This window comes from Excalfactoria chinensis, chromosome 5, assembly GCF_039878825.1.
Source record: "Excalfactoria chinensis isolate bCotChi1 chromosome 5, bCotChi1.hap2, whole genome shotgun sequence".
Taxonomy (NCBI): domain Eukaryota; kingdom Metazoa; phylum Chordata; class Aves; order Galliformes; family Phasianidae; genus Excalfactoria; species Excalfactoria chinensis.
Genome location: NC_092829.1, coordinates 47,682,971 through 47,700,342, shown reverse-complemented (window position 1 = coordinate 47,700,342; position 17,372 = coordinate 47,682,971). Strand labels below are relative to the sequence as shown.

At 42.9% G+C, this 17,372-nt stretch overlaps 2 long non-coding RNA genes across 3 annotated transcripts; both read right to left on the bottom strand.

Moving 5' to 3' along the window:
• Positions 1-9,653: 9,653 nt before the first annotated feature.
• On the bottom strand, positions 9,654-13,908 carry LOC140253241 (uncharacterized). Of its 2 annotated transcripts, XR_011903803.1 has the most exons (6): positions 13,863-13,908; positions 13,744-13,790; positions 13,536-13,607; positions 13,065-13,180; positions 12,166-12,240; positions 9,654-10,320 (listed from the first exon to the last, which is right to left on the bottom strand). It is a non-coding gene; the product is annotated as an uncharacterized lncRNA (long non-coding RNA). The 2 variants fall into 2 exon arrangements; XR_011903802.1 differs by lacking the exon at positions 13,863-13,908 and having other exon boundaries at positions 13,744-13,817.
• Positions 13,909-14,302: 394 nt separating this feature from the next.
• LOC140253242 (uncharacterized) lies at positions 14,303-15,060 on the bottom strand. Its single transcript, XR_011903804.1, has 3 exons — positions 14,950-15,060; positions 14,830-14,870; positions 14,303-14,443 (listed from the first exon to the last, which is right to left on the bottom strand). It is a non-coding gene; the product is annotated as an uncharacterized lncRNA (long non-coding RNA).
• Positions 15,061-17,372: the final 2,312 nt, after the last annotated feature.

The following is a 17,372-nucleotide window of genomic DNA, read 5'->3' as shown; positions in this document are numbered from 1 at the left end:
GGGGTACTGCTGCACAGCAAGGTGAATGTGAGCCAGCAATGCGCCCTTACAGCCCAGAAAGCTAACTGTGTCCTGGGCTGCATTGAAAGAAGCGTGACCAGTAGGGCAAGAGAGGTGTTCCTGCCCCTCTGCTCTGCACTGGTGAGACGTCACTTGAAGTTCTGCATCCAGATGTGGAATCCTCAGTACAGGAAAGCCATGAAACTGTTGAAGCACATCCAGAGAAGGGTCACAGAAACAGTTCAAGGGATAGAAGACCTCTACAACAAGGACAGGCTAAGGGAGCTGGGGCTGTTTAGCCTGGAGAAGAAAAAGCTCCGAGGTGATTTGATAGGTTCTGAAAGGCTGCTAAAGTGGGGTGCTGAGAAATAAGGAGGTAGACTCTTTAGCAGGCTCTGTTGTGACCCTGAACCCAAGTCAAAACCTGTTAAATATTCTAAAGAGGACAGGAGTCCAATTAATGATTTAGAAGGGAAGAGAGCAAGCTGACAGAGGGGCACACGCCCAGATGGACACAGGGCTGTGTTATGCCGGGGCTGTGTACACTTCTCTTTATTAAACATACCTGCTTTATATCCTTTAACAGGCTATAGAGTTTGATTCCGCAAGGCATGAGAATGAGGAAAATCAAAGGAAACAGTTAGCAAGTAAAGACCATATATTTGGTGATCCACAATAAAATTGTATTCCTTCATTTTTTTTATGCTGTTGTTAAGAGCAAAACCCTGAAAATTGTGTTTTCACTGGAGAAGTAACTCTCTGCTGGAGGCTGACGAAACGGTAGAACATTATTCAGCCTATTTCATAAAATACCAAACTTTGTGTTTGTAATTAGCCTTCATTTTCATTTGAGCTGAGATACATTGACAACAACTCCGTAAAAGTCAGTGGTGGCTTCTGTATTTACTTACGTGAAAAGGATAGAACAGAACCTGGACCTGAATGACTGACTTCATTGCTTTCTGTTTTGCAGGCATAGGAATCATAAACGGAAGATGGATTTAACATTCAAGGCTAGGCTGGATGTGGCTCTGGGCAGCCTGGCCTGGTGGTTGGCAACCCTGCACGTAGCAGGGGGGTTGAAACTACATGATCATTGTGGTCCTTTTCAAACCAGGCCATTCTATTATTCTATGATTCTATAATATGCAGTCCAGTTCACCTGTTTACCACTCAGCCTTATTGTTATATGTATGTATACAGTACATCTAAATTTCCCTTTAAGAATAAAAAAAATAAAGATGACAGAATGAAAATGTCTCTAGTGAAGCACTTTTTCATGTATCTATGCAGAACTGGGGAAGCCTCTGGTGATTTCTAGCATCATAGGTCACTCTTTCTTCCGATGTCGGCCAAAAACAGGATCTTGCTGATGATTCTCAGCGGTCCCTTTTATGTGGTTTTGAGCAAAATTGCAAGATGAGTCGCTGGCCTTCACTAGCATACCAGATAATTAATGTATTGAAAGTCTGTTTTCTTGTTTCTTCCTGTGTATATATATTACAAAGTGACTATATGTTGCATTGCATGGAAATTTTAAAATGGGAGTTCTGATTCTTCACTTAATTTTTCTTTTTTGAAATAAAGGAACCTTATTCCATCTCATTTCCTTAGGGATAGTACCTTAATGTATTGACAGCCTTCTCTGAGGTATTGCCAACAGAGAAATGGGTCTCTCAATTTGAAAAGCGTATCAGATAACCGGCCCGTGCAGACCTAGAAAATATTCGATATATTCACCTATCACACTTCCAGGCAGGTCGACTGCTGCCACTGCCCATTGCCTTATTTTAGTATTAGGGCTTCTGCCCGTTAAGCAGCCACCTAGGTACCGATTGCCGCACAAGCCTGGAAGCTAGGACTGGAGAGCTACACGAGGACGTATATCCCACAGCATTAGAGAATTTGGCTAGCTTCCACTTTTCCTGGGAACTCTCTTTCAATAGTTTTTTATGGACAACATGAATTTCCAACTCACTGTATTAGAAGTCTCGATGGAATAGAAAATTGTGATGATAAAAGATGACATTATGGCCCACGCCAGGGCAATAATGAGGGACCCAAAGCTTCATTTAGATTCTGGATTCTAGAAAAGAATCTTGTGGAGATGATAAGGAATTATGTCATTAAATGTAAACATGTTTTACATTGATTCAAATGCATTCTGCTCCGGGTGAGAGCGCAGGAAACTTGTCTTTAATATCACTCAAAATAAAAAGGAACAGATTTTTATTTTTGCTACAAGTTAGGGTTACAGTATATTTGGAGTTTCCTTTTTATCAGTTTTGAGATATTTTCTCAGATGTTCATATGTGACATTAATGTTTTCCTGTTTAAAAATATTTCTGTTTTTAAGGCAATTTGATTCACTTTCATCCACACTGCATTTAAATCACGATGCATAACAAAAGTATAGCGTGACAAACTGAAAAAACAAGGACTACCCTTTATCACTGTTACCCAAATGGACATTTGTACCTCAGTCAGCATTAAGATAACAGAAGTTACCATTAATTAATACGCAGAGCTGACAAAGCTGATAAAGCTTAGAGGGACAGGGGGCTGCACGCTCAGTAACAGCAAGCAGATGAAAAATCCCTGAGTTATTTCTGTAAAGCCTTTTGGTTTTGAAACCTAAGGAGGGAAGCTCAGCACTTGGCTCAGTTTCTAATAGGTAGTGATTTCACTTGCTTTGTCACATGTGAAGATATTGAGACAGAGCTGAACGTCATATTATCCTTCAGCTAGATAAAATATATATTTCTCTTGCAGTAGATCTGGGAGCAATACGTTGTCTCACCCAAATTTGCTTCCCAGTTAACATGAACAAATCTGACAGAAGGAATTTCAGGTGATGAGAAATCTGCTTTGTTCTCGGTTATGGTCAGAATTTTGGTTTCTCTCACGAGAAGCGTTTGACTTTTCATCAGGCAGCCTAAAGATTTTCCTTAGGAGGCTTGAGAGCTGTTATTTTAATGTATCCAGAGTTCTATTTTATTACAGAACTGGGTTTGTTGACAGGTTTAGTCAAATGTTCTCAGCGTACCTTTGATGAGTTAAATGAATAAAAGAGTTTCACAGCCTTCTTTGTAGAGGATAAAGGGCAAAAAAGTTTTTGTTTGTTTGTTTTCTTTCTTCTAGCTTCCCAACTTTCATTCTTTCAGTGTTGCAGGTGAACACTTGATGGTTCCCTTAATGTATTAACTCTCGACTTCTATGTAAAAATTGAGACAATAAACATAATGTGTTTTGAGTAACCTGGAGAACTTGGGAAACATGCTGCGATGTAGCCAAAAGAGTCGTTTGGTTGAAGTCTGTGCATATAGAACCTGAATCTTGACAATGTTATCTACTGAAGATTAAACTGAATCTCCAAGGAAGTAATTTGTGCACGGCTCTTGAAGTGTGCAGCTGAATTCTGTAAAAATTGTGACTTGAAGTCTGGAAACATAAAAAGTTAATAGAACCGGAATTCACATTGTATCTTAATATCAGGATTTCCTCTGGCTACCTGTAGACTCTGACTACAATCAGAGTCTGATTGTCAGGCACTGATTCCAAGTGGAAAAAAATCAAACAGTGTCATCATTCACGAATTAGGAATAGCACTGACTAACAGTCTGTGACCCAGAAAAAGTATTCTCACAGCTAGCAGCCATTTCTCAAGGCTTTTGAGATCTAAACTTATGATCTACCTTGTTATTCCTGTTCTCAACTCATATTAAACTTCACTCTTTCTAGTGTCACATTTGTTATTTTTTGAAGGAAATCCTGCTAATTATATTTTTTTTCCCCTCCTAATAATAGCTATTGGTATCTGTGTTGGGTTTCCATGGCAAGATTTTGGGAGGAAGGGGAGCAGCAGGAGAGCTCTCTGTGAAATATTAGGGGACGGCTACAATGATTACCATCGTTTTCAGGCTGCTCTGCAACACACTTATCCCAGGACCTAGATTATTTTGTTGGTGGAGCTGCTGGTGAAAAAGAATGTAAGAAAGGACGGAAAGAACTGTGTTGCAGTACAAGAAGGACTTCACAGAGCAGCAGCTGCGGAGCAGGATAAACAGCATGACACCTCTAGGAAAAGAATGAATGGCTCGCAGCTTTGAAGGGGGGTTTTAGGGTTGTTATTGCAGTAGCTTTCCTCCAATTAGTGTGTGTGATTTTCGAACGCCCTCGTCTGTTTGCTATAACAGTATGGTTTGTCGGGCAATAAAGTGGAACCTTGCGTTATCACTCATACTGAGTCGGCTACCTGCTTCCCCGCGCTTAGTTTGGCGGCGTTTCTCCACCGGCAGAACCGGACGGGGATACAACACGAGTGAAAAGGAGCAGGGGGACAGTGAAGGTCGGAGACGGAGCCGTGCCACGGCGGAGCAGGCGATCCGCACACGGATCTCGGATAATTCATCCGAGAGGAGTTACTTCACTAAAGGGACCGCAGCCCACGGACTATTGCCGCTGAGTTCTCTCTAGAGATCACTTCGTGACAGTGGGAACAAACCCAGGGAGGGAAGGAACAAAAGTACCTCCCTTCTCTAACAGCGCGGTGCGGCGCGGCGCGGCCACGTGCGCTCCGGAAGAGGGGAAGGGAAGGGAGATTGCGAATGGGTCTAGTAGGAAAATAAATGAAGGAAAAAAGAATGATCTGAGAACGAATGGCAGTTTAATAAACCCAATAACACTAAACAACAAAGAGAGAGTTTCAACAAGGAGAAAACCAAATTCCAATCTCGCCGACGGGCTGTGGGAGGCGGGCCGTTCCGACCACGCTATCTTCTCGCAGGGAGCCTGGCCAGAAAACCCCTTCCCGACCTCCCCTCCGGCGCCGGTCCCCACGTGCCCTTTTAAGGCAGTCCACAGGAAAAAAATAAAATAAAATAAAATAAAATAAAATAAAATAAAATAAAATAAAATAAAATAAAATAAAATAAAATAAAATAAAATAAAATAAAAAATAAAAATAAATAAATAAAAATTGTCCCCTTAACTCCCATTATCCCACATGATGTTCTGATGTGGAATAGCAACACCAATCAAATTACAAAACCATAACAACCCCAAAGGGACAGCAGCCTACGGGGGAACCACACTGGAGCAGGAAAAAGGAGGGAGCGGGAAGGAACAGTGGGGAGAAAACACGACATAATCCTTCACTGTCTACTCTTTCATAGAAGGGTAGGGACATAACCCAGAACCCATAGCTTACAATAATAAGGGGGTCCTTAGTGAGAAGTGCAGCCCAGGAAACAGGGAGAACAAAAGTGTTTTCGCAAAGAATATTATTATTTTTTTTTTAACTATTATTTCCTACGACTCCAATCAGTAATTATTTATTTTAATTGACAGCAAATTAATGTTCCCAAGCTGAGTCTGTTTTTCTTGGGAAAGAATCAGTAAGCAATTTATCTCCCCATTCTTTTGGTGCTCAGAGATTTCGACCTTCAGTTCCCAATGAAGAGGGGCACTGAGAGAACAGCCAGACCAAAGAGCATCTGTTAACTGTGGCCAATTCACTGCAGTATCAGAAACCATTCACAGACATTCAGCCACTTTGCTGGAAAGAAACAGAGCAATCAAATGTAGGTTTGAGATTTGCTCTAGTCATGATCAAAGGCAGTTCAACTTCAGGTACTGCCAGATATAACAGAGCTGCGCTTCTTGTCATCTGTCTCTGCTAGAGTAAGAAATAGGTAGCAGTTAAAGAGGTAGCCCTTAATTCTTCTAACTTCGTTTAGAATAATATTTTAAGTTTGACTGAAGTTGTACAAAAATGACAGCCTAGAAATAAGAATTATTTCCCATTGCCGAGAGAATCAATTTTTGTAAGAGAATACATCAAGAAGATGGTGCGTGGTCAGTAGCTGTGTACACTTATTTACTTCCAACTAATCTGGAACCTGTTTCACAATGAAGCCAGAGAATATGACTTCCACAATAACTGATTACTTTCTGCTGCACATTGGTAATGTGACCTATGTGATATTAAGTACCCCGCGTGGGCTGAACTTCACAATAGAGAAGGTGATTTACTTTGTAAGTTTGGTTTTCTGTTTGTTTTTGTTTTGTTTTGTTTGTTTGTGTCCTACTGATTGTGGTACAAGTAAGCGGTCTGAATTTTAATACTTGTTTGTTAGAGCATAAGTGGCTTACAACGTGTATGCAATCACACACTGTGAATGTTAAATAAATAAATAAATAAATAAATAAAAAATTGGCTCAGCCTCGGTTGATCCATTTCTATCCTAGAGCGGCTCAGGTGGTAAAGGACCTTAAGGATCATGTAGTTCAAACACCTCTGTCACAGGCAGGGCTGCCATCCACTCAATCAGGCTGCCCAGAGCCCCATCCAACCCAGCCTCGAGTGTCACCGGAGACAGGGCCATCATGACTTCTCTGGGCATCTCATGCCGGTTCCTCACCGCCCCAACTGAAAAATGCCTGTCTACTAATATCTAATCTAAATCTCCTCTCTTGTTGTTTAAAGCTATTCCACTTCATACTTGCACTATCAGGCTGTACAGGAAATGCCAAATCACAGTTGGAAGCTGTGATTGAACACCTGGTGGTAAGGCAGGGCCAACCCAGGGGAGCTCAGGTGCACACAATACAGATGAATGACTGGAAGGGGTGGAGCCAGGATCCACCCCACCCCACCCCTCCCTCCCCAAGTTCTCATTTAAGGGCTGGCAGCGGAGGTGAGAGTACCTTACTGGTGATTGTGGCCCAGTAGAGGTTTTCTGCAGGTAAGCAGCTTCTTTGTTTCTGCATCTGTGGCAGCTCTTGTGTTTGGGCTCACTCTTGTTTGTTGCAGCCCAGGACTTTGTTGTACTGCTCTTATTGCTGTGCTTTGTATCATGTTGTAGCATTATACACACAGACCACATAAAAGGCAAGTCCCTCTCCTGTTTATAATCTCCCTGCAAGTGCTAGAAGCCTGCAATAAGGCCCTTTTCCCTCTGAGATAAATAAACCCAATTCCCTCAGCTTCTCTTGATACGACAGGTGTTGCAGCCCTTTGCTCATTTTCGTGGCCTTTCTCTGGAACTGCTCTGGCAGCTCCACATTATTTCTCACGCCAAGAGGCCCAGAACTGCAGCTTGAGCTCATTGAGGGCAGAGCAGAGGCGGATGATCACTTTGCTTTTCCTGATGGCTGCCTCTCTTTTAACACAGCCCAGATTACCATTGGCCTTCTGGGTTCCAAGAAAGTGCATGATGTTGGCTCACATCAAACTTCTATTCCTTCAGAACCCTCAAATGCATCCCCGCAGGGCTGATCTCAGTGTGGTTTTTTTCCTGGTCTGTTGATGTACCAAGGGAGGCCCTGACCAAGAGCGATGCTTGGCTGTGTTGAACCTCACTAGGTTCACATGGGCTCGCTTTTGAGTTGCGTCTAAATCTCTTTGGAGGGTATCCCTCCCTTCTATTGTATGAACCGGAGCACTCTGCTCGGTGGCATCAGGAAACATGTGGAGGGGGGATTAATTAAGAAAAGGCTCCTCTGAGCACAGAATGTATTGTGGCATTAATGGCTCTGGCTGCATAAATGGGTATTTTCCTGGATTTTTTTATTTTTATTTTTTAAAAGATTTAGTGAAGTACTTTGAGTTTTAGTACTGCCATTGCAAATTGACAACTGAAAATCAGATGGGTTGGAAACCAGTTAGTTCCTGAGGCTACAGCAATTAAATTTCTTTTAAGAGGTAGATGACCGTCCTGACTGAGAACAGAGCAAATTCTTCCCATGGCTTTTCTAAGTGAAACCTCAGATGTAATCTCCTATCTTACTGTAAATAATTGAGAAGAGGGTTTATTGAGTCAGAGCATAACTCTAGGCATGCGCTTTTATGTTTGACGATGTTACTTTGTCAGGCTACCGTTAAGAACAGAGCTAGGAAAATAGTGTTACAGCCCAACGGTCTCCACGGCTGTCTTCCCCCGCGATACCAACTGGTGAAATAGGTTTTCTTCCTAAGAATTTATTTGACCCATTCTTGTGTGCTTTTGCTAGCTTAGCCTAGCCAAGTTTATGGGTTCTCATCTCTGGGGAAACTTATTGAGAAGTGTATAGGAAACTGTTAATCACAGACCGAACCTCTGATTAACCACCTGAGGCAAGTGTCTGGTCAGCTGTGAGAACACAGGTGGAGGTAATTCAGCTCGACTCCACCTTTCCTAGATTTCATTTAAGAGCTGACCACCACTAAGGCAGCATCTCTTTTGTAGATCACTCCTTTGTGGTCTTTGTGTGACAAGCCTCAACATTTTCCATCTATACTCAAAGCCTCAGAGTTGGTGAGTTTTTTTCTATAGGTAATCTTTGGCTATCTATTATTTTCCACCATTCTTGTACTATTTCCAACTGTACATTACTATTCTTGCATTATTCCACTGTACAAGAAGGATAATCAATTCAGCTTCCTTTGGGGAAGTAGTTCTGTCTGACCTCTCAAGGCCAGTGTGTCTTGGTCTAAATAGTTTATACTGTAAACAGTAAGATTTGCATGACTGTAAGGGAACTGCAGAGTCAGGGCCCAAACGAACCACAGAGCACCTGGAAGAAGAGATCAGGTCAGGCTAGGGAGAGCAGGTGAAGAAGATTCAGCCGAGTGGAGGCTCCAGCTCTCTTAAACCTCATTTAAAGGCTGACTGCCACTGAGGAAGGATCTCTTTCAGGAGATCCCTGTTTTGCAGAGTTCTTCTGTGAGCCTATATCATCTTTGGAGACAGATGAACATTCTTCTTCTTGTGACATCTTTTCTGCAGCAGACCAGTGCAGTTACAAAGATGAATTTTGAAATGTTGCCCTTGCTGTCCTTTTTCTCCTTCTGCTGCTGTTTTTGTGCACATCAAGTCCTTAAGAACCTACAGACTGCTGAGAAAGCCTAAATCAGGTAAATAAGTTTAAGATCTCCTATTGTCCTTGTACTGTTTTATTTTTTTCAATTAAAAAAAAAAATTAAAATCCTCTTAGTTTGACATGAATTGCGTAGGTGTGGGGGGGAAAGACTTTTTACTTCTCAGCTTGGTAACCCAAATTGGTGTGAAAGGGAGATTAGTGTGGATGCATAGAAAGTGGAAAAGGTTAAATTTTCCTCGCTTGCTGCCTGGTGAAGGATCAGTACTCCACGTATACAATTATAGGACAAAGGTTACATTAGATTTTTAAAGCTGCTCACAGTCTAATACCATTTGTTCTTGCCAAGCTCACGTGAACTAAGGATGAGGTCTTTTGTTTCTGATTTATCATAAAAATTAAAAAGAGAAAGGAAGTCCTTTTTTGTCTTCGCTGGCAGAGGGATACAATTGTACAATCAGGCCCTCTGGTTAAAGTGACGCATAGGGAGAGTTTTGACCTCTGTAATGGGAGACAGTGGAAGGATGGTATGAATACTGGACACTCTCTTAGAAATGCGGGGATTCAGAAATTGCATTATGACCCCATGGAAGGGTGTGAAAGGTGGTGTTTTGGTTTTGTGTGTGTTTTTTTTATTTTATTTTTTTTTGTTGTTGTTGTTTGTTTGTTTTGTCAGTTTTAGGCTGTAGAGCTGCAACCCATACTTTTTGCTCAGCCATTATGGATAGTAATAATGTTAGTATGCAGAAAATGTGATATGTGAAATGACACGGATTGTAAAGATGTCCAGCTTTTGGGTAATTTAACAGATTTTATTCCATTCCACTATTAGAACAATACATCCATTAATTTCAACTGTGTAATACATTCTAAGTCAGTAACTGGCTGTTATATTAGCTGTTCCTACACATTAATCACCCCTGAGGAACATCCCATCAATACAGAGAGCACCTGTGGTCTAGTTCCAAGTATGTATTATCTTTTTGAGTAGGTATGGAAGATTCTTGTCAGGTCACAGAGTCCAGAAACTGAAGTCCAGGTCACAGAACAGTCCTTCCTAATTGTCCCTTTTAAACAAATGGCTAAGCAATGACTCAGAGCCATACAAAAGAGGCTCCAAGCATTTGCTAGAATGAAATCAGATTGCAAGAGCCTGCGGGTTTCTTTGCAGGGGTAATCCCCTAAGGTGTTTCTATAAAGGTTCAGGACATAGGAGTCAAAGGTGTACACATTCAGTATGTTTGCCAATGATGCTGAATTAGGAGGAGCTGCAAACTCCTCAAGGGCACATCAGCCCATCGCTCCCAGAACAGGCTTCCCCAAAGCAGCAGTTACAGCCCAGGGCTCACAGAGTTCACAAAGCATTTGGATGCAGCTCTCAGCTAGAACTGTTGTAGTCAGGGCAATCCCACACAGAGCTAGGAGTCACATGCCTTTTCCATCCAGGTTGGCTTTCTGATTCTATAAACAAAAATACATTTAATTGAATTAGTGGATTTGTTTATCCATAAACTTTCTCTCAGTCATATACAATTTAGACATCCCTATGTGAAATAAACCCCCCCCCATTCTGTTTGTTACAGAGAGCAAAATGCCTCAATCACCCTCCAACATCATCTTGTACAAGTTGAGTAAAATTACCTGATAACTCATGGAAACTCTGTTGCAGTTGAGTCATTAGGGAAGCAGCATAACTCAAACTATATTTTCTCTCCTGAATTACTTTCATGTTTCACTTTGGTGACAGCAGAAATAGATCCTTAACTGGTTGCAAGTGAAACCAATTAATAATTGCAGACTCACATAAAGATATAAATGCTTGAGTGCAGTATATTCATGTATGGCAGAACCCCACTGCAGTTCCATTGCTTTTGTTAATGTATAATGCAGAGCATGATGTGTTTCTATAGTTAGCATTAAAGTTGAGTCTCAGTTTGGGACAAAGGTTCACAAGAACTAACTTACATTACTTGTTGGATTTACAAGGCCACACAGTGAAGCACTAGCTCAGTTTACCAAGTACCAAGTAAGAAACCAGAGATTGCTCTCAGTGAGCTCATTTTAAAAATGGAAAGCAAAAGTTTTTTTTTTCTTTGTTTATTTAAAAACAAGGCAGTGACTGCCTGCCACTCTGCTGCCAGGACCACACACCCACCTCTGAGCTCAGAAAGCCATACTAAGCTCATGAAACACTTCTATCCAGAAATACAGCCACAACAATACAAACACAGGCAACACAGTTGGTCATTTCACTCTGAGCAAAGCATATCTGATGCACAGTATCTCTGCCATAGGTATCTTGTAAAAGTATTTGTTATTGATTTAACTCTCACTTTTTCTTTTACAGAACATGCAATGCCAAATAGCCAATCACTGAAGGGATCATTTTTCTTCCTCTCCACATTCACCAAGATGAAAACCTTCAACAGCAAACAAGTGAGGCCAAAGCACAGAAAGAGACAGCACGTCCATTTTTATTTCAAGGTAAGCAAGGATTTATTGTTTAAAGTCAGAGAGAGACAGGTATCCACTTTACCACAAAACCTTGAGTTAGCTAAGTCTAGTCCTTCCAGTACAGGGCAGATAGATATTCTTAGGCATCCCAGATCCCACATGCAGTGAGGATCAGTGGCTCTTGCAGCAGAAACAATCTTGACAAAAAGCCTTTGCAAGCCGATAATTCTGCAAAAGGAAATTATCACCTCCTTCCCAAGCCACAGAAGTAAGCTTAGTTAACAGTATTTCAGAGGTATGCACTGAAATGAGAACAGAGTTCTATCCTTAAGTTCTCCTTCACAGCTTTGCTCAAATAAGAAGGTGAAGTAGGGAACATGCTGTTAAGGGAGAGCTAGCTTTTCACTATTTAAATTGATATTTTAAATCCCCATCTGGCAATTTGTGACCTTTTACAGGGGGGACTTTCTTATACAGAGTAAAACTCTGTCCACAAAGAGATATTTATATATTAAAAAAAAAGTAGAAAACTGAGATGGCCATATCAGAGAACTCTCACAACAGCTTTCACAAGCATTTCTATTTATTTCCCTGTTAGGTTACATTTTTACCTCACTAAGAAGAAAAGGCAATAATGTTACAGAAATAATGTAGCAGCTTCCCTTCTGTGTACCCACTCACCCTACCTAGACCATTGATACTGTAAACCATTCATAGCATATACAGGACTTAGGCCTGTGGCACACATGTCAGTATATTTCACCTCCAGCCACTTAACCAAACTTCTGTAAACAGGAAATACCCATAGACCCCCTTAGGCATAGAGCAAGAGTTGTTTCAAAAAGATCTTACCTGAGGACTGAATTAAACCAAGTCTTCTTCTTCAGCAGGACACAGAACGCAGCTCCTCCTCACTTGAGCTCCTTCCTTGAGGACACAGAGCACCACCACCACAAAGGAGTCACCCCGGCTCCCAAGGAAGAGACCCCTTCACCAGGGAGGGGTTCTTCCCCACACACCCCACTCAGAGGGTGGCCCCAAGGGGACAAGGGAGGGACCCCAAGGGGCAGGGCCCAAGTGGGGACTCAGGGGGCAGCCCCCAATGGGGCAGGGGAGGGGCTCCAAGGGGCAGAGGTGGCCCCCAAGGGGGCTGGGGCTCCAAGGGGCAGGGGAGGGACCAAGAGGGCACAGGGGAGGGGCCCCTAAGGGGGCACGGGGGAGGGGAGGGGCCCCGAGGGGGCGGGGGCGGCCCCCGAGGGGGGCAGGGGGCCACAAAAAAAAAACTATCTGCCACTATGTTGCACCCACCGTCCCGCCCAAAAAAAAAATTATATCTTTTTAAAGATAGTGCAAAACCAGGTCTCTAGCATTATTAGAAGGGGGGAGAACACAGCCCACACTAAGTGACCAGAACAGTCACCCAGTATGAGCTGTGTTCTCCCCCCTCAGCAAAGTCAAACCAACACTAACTCCACACAAACACCAAAGACAAAGGAAAAAAAAAAGACAAAGACCTTCAATCACCCTCTAAGTGAACCTAACACCACCACCAAAAAAAAAAAACACCAACACCTATCACCCCAAGTGAATCTAACACCACCACCAAAATAACACCCACTAACCACCTACAGTGCTGCACCTCTAACACCACAAGACCCACCACACACACAGTGCTCTAAACAAACCATCACCCAACAAAAAAATAAAAAAAAACACACCACACACTAACCAAAAATATTAAGGACACTCACCTCACTCCACACAGGTGCTCCAATGCAATGCAAACTCTGTTCCTTGAACCACTGGAACAGCCAGGTCACAGGGCTCACCCATCCTCACTGCCAAATGCTCTGCTGCACTGCTCACCCTGTGAAAAAAAAGCATACAAATCCTTAAACAACCCCAGAAAAGAGGACTCACCAAACTCTCCAAACAGCCCATTACATATAATAAATGTGTAAGGAATTGTGGAATTACATTATATACAATTATATTATAATACAAATAATATAATTGTATATATATTATATACACTCACACATTTATTAACACACAGACTCCACCACTCCACAACCAACTTTACCTGCTCCATCCAGCATCATTTTCCCCTCACTGAATCCACACAGACCAGTCCTTAAAAACACCTCCTCTGCTTCTTGCTCACACCTGACATCCACGATCTGCTGGCCCAACACCATGCCACCCTGTGAGCTGACACTTACACAGGCTGTTCTTCACACCCTCGCTGAAGGCTGCACTCCCTTGGGCCATTCATCCAGCTTTGTCCACCTTGCCTGTAACAAACAACAGAAACAACACCATACAAACCTCTTCGGTGCTCGCTTCTGCCCACTTCCTCAGCATACATAGGCATAGCCCACTAAGCTCTAGGGAAAAGGATGCTCAGGGGATACCTTAACACTCTCTTACCACATCTCCAAACTGCTTATCCTGACAACTGGAATACTCTCTTCTTCCTGCTGACAGAAAGACAAAAAAAAAAAAAAAAAACACAAACAAAAAAAGCACCTACAGTTGCCACTAGATACCTTCAGCCTGGATGTTCAGAAACACTCCTTGACCCAAAGGGGAGTTAAATGCTGGAATAGGCTCCCCGGGAGATAGTTGCCTCTACATCCTGGGATGTCTTGAGGAGCTCTGTGGATGTGGTGCTTCAAGATTTAGGGGAGCCTTGTAGACAGCCATGCTTAAGCTACCACTGGACTCGATGATCTTGGAGATCTCAGTACCTCTAGGATTCACAAGTCTTCTACCTACAGGATCTTTAACTGGCTCCTCCACACCAGAAAGGAAGTCATCCTTCCTCAAGGACTCTTGCTTCTGACAAACCCAAAGAACCATCTAGGCAGCCACCACTGAAGCTTAGAAAGGCCTTCTTCATCTCCACCTTCTCTCATCCCCTATTTCACAAGGGGCAGTCCTGAAAAATGACACCTGCACATTCCCTAGCCTCTATTTTGCTGTTAGAGATCTTGCAAGCTTCTGTTAGCCATCACCTTCCCCCCCACGGGGGGGGAGGATCGGTCGCGGCCCCGCGCCGGGCCGTCCAAGGAGCCTCACGGGAGCCGGTTCGGGCTGACGAGATGCTCCGCTGCAACCTTCGCTCGGCCTGAAAGAGAAGAAAACTTGTTTCGGCAGCCCTTACCGTTGCTGCACCCTCGCGTTCCCAGCCGCGCCGAGGCTGGGAGAATACGTCCCCATCCCGCTCGCTCTTACCGATGAGATATAGAGAACCCGAAGCCCCCGCTGAAAAGCCTCGAGGAGGCTGAGAGCGCCCCGGGACCGCGCTAGGACTCGGAGCGGCGGCCCGCTCCGAAAACGCGGCAGCGGCCGAGCGACGACGTCAACCCGGCTCCGAGAAGCCCGGGGAGCTCCGCGCCGGCCCCGGACGGAGCGCGGCGAAAGCCCGGCGGCCTCCCGCTGCGGGCGGACGGCTCCGAACGGCTCCCTGGAGCTCGCCGCCTTCGCGTACCCGTTCATACCTGAACGACTCACCGTTTCGTGCTGATCTTCACCGGGAGACGTCCCACCGCAACCTGAAACAAAACAGCACAACACAAAGTTACAAAAAACCCCAACCTCAGAGTCCCGTAACAAAAGCAGCCGCACCGAAACCTGACAAAGAAGCGGAGCCCACGCCGACTACTGTCTTCTATGGAATCCCGGATCCCTCTGATAGCTCCCTACGGCCTCCGGAGGAGCTTAAGAGGCGTAGGGGGCGGACCCGCCCCCGGCTGCGAACCAGTCGCGGCTGCGCCGGGGCGGCCCCGGCCCCGCGGCACCTGGGAATCGTTACCTCGTTAGCGCCGGGCGGGGGCTTTGACAGTTCGACACGTGGACTTCTGATCTTAACTAAGGATTTGAACTGCACTTTCGATTCAAGTTTATAATGCGCTTCTCACCTCGTTGTGAGACTCATTAATAAGTTAAATCATTGTGCGTAAATCAAACGGCTCACTTGCGTCTCATGACACCCTTCCAAAGAACGTCCCCGACCTTAACGCTATCCAGCGGCCCCTGCTTCGTGCTGTCTCTACTCCCCTTTCCTTTCCTTCCCTCCTTCATTAAAAAAAAATAAAAATAAAAATAAAATAAAATAAATAAAATTGTAGAACCCGTAAATACTTTGTACCTGACACACAAAATGTGGCTGAAGGCAGCAGTGGAAACATGGGAGCGGGGATATGTCAGATGTTAACTGCTCTACATAAACCTCTATGATTCTCCATTTGTAGTATTTATGTTCTATTTTATTGGTAGAAATGCAGCATAATCTTAACATTTATCCTGGGTTTGGTATGTGAATTGTCACGTGCTTTTTAAAGGAAAACAAAACAAAGTAGTTGCTGTTTATTTTTATTTTATCATTTACCTACAGAAAACTTTTCCCAAGCCAAAATTTTACACCATAACATTACAGGAGAGAAAAACAAAACAGAAGAGTCAGAACATCATTTACCATTTTTCAGATTAATGAAAACAGTACATCTTATCTTTTGTTCTTCTGGATCTTTTGTTTAGAATTGAATCAGATTTGCACTACCACAAAATAAAAATGTATTCTTCTTCAGGACTGGTGTGTTTCCTCTGGTGAAGGTAAACTGTCAAGTGCAGCCGCCTCTTCAAAGAAGGAGAAGAATGAATTAGCAGATATGTAACTTTGCACGATACTCTTGGCAAGTAAAACATAAGATCCAATTACAGATTTATACTTTTTAAAATATATTTTCTGTTAACTGTAAGCAGTAAATTCATGGTTCTGATTTTGTGTAAAAGATTGTATTAGATCTACTGTTAGGGGATCATGCGATCATATTCGGTCTTTTATAACCTGGGAATACAGGAGCTATCTCATGAAAAAGCCATTTGATATGATCTGGAGATACTATTTTCCTGTACTCCAAGACAAATAGTAATGATTACATGGTGTAAGTCATTTTTGTCCTATCCATGTCATTCCATGTTTTTCCTGTACCTGATGTAACATGGTGAAATGACAAATCTAGAGGTAGTCATTAAGCCGTTTGGTTTTGTTTATGTAATGTATGTCACTGTATCTAGTGTGTGCCTTCTATAAATTCAAAATGCATATATCTACTACTGCCTCCATAATTACTTACTCTGTTTTCCCATTACATATGTAGATTTCATGTTTGTTTGTTTGTTTAACAAATCCTACTGGTTACAAAATGAGCTAATTTTAATTCCTACACGATTACAGATTAAATGTTTTTGTATTACTGAGGGACCGGACCCTTGGTATAGAAGTATTTTAGCCTATTGTAGCCTGGGGATTTTTGGAGACTGAGCGTAGGAATGCATCTGTGCTCTTGATACAGTACATGAACAGAATTAATGCTTCTGTATACTGATACTAGAACTCAACTTTGATCAATAAGCCTCATAATCCAGAGTGATCTTATGGGAAACTATTCAAAGATGGGTATGTCCAGGATCCCATCTCCCCTTCTCCTTGTGTCCCAGAGTTGAGGAAGTTTCTGTTGCTGGGAAATGCTACTCTAACGCTGCTGTACATTGGAACCATTTGTAACTAGAAATAAGTTAATCCCTGTTTTGCAGGTATTGATGGTAACCTCTTAGCCTTCCTGTCAGACAAGATACACTCTGAGCCTACTGAGGATGAAATCTGTCTTGTGTAAGACAATCTTAGTCACTAGGCTGCAGGTCTGAGTGCTCTACTTGAACATAAGTTCACATGTTTCAGCAAGTGTTCTCTGACCCTAAGACAAGGAACATGATTTATCTCTTATCTGTATTCTGAATTATTTTTTTCTTGTTACCAAACAATATTTCTTCATGTAAAGTCCTAACTGGGAACAGATCTCAGTGGAACCTTTGAGGAGGGGCTGGCTAATGCCAGGGGCTACCCTTTCAAATATTTATTGTGTGTGAGCATTTGCTAGCAGCTGAATGTATGAGCCCAGGCATTTATGAACATCAGTCATTATGCCATTCCCCCCCCAAATTTACAAGTGATACTGATAATAGCAAAAATATTTTATTTCCTCTAATATTTT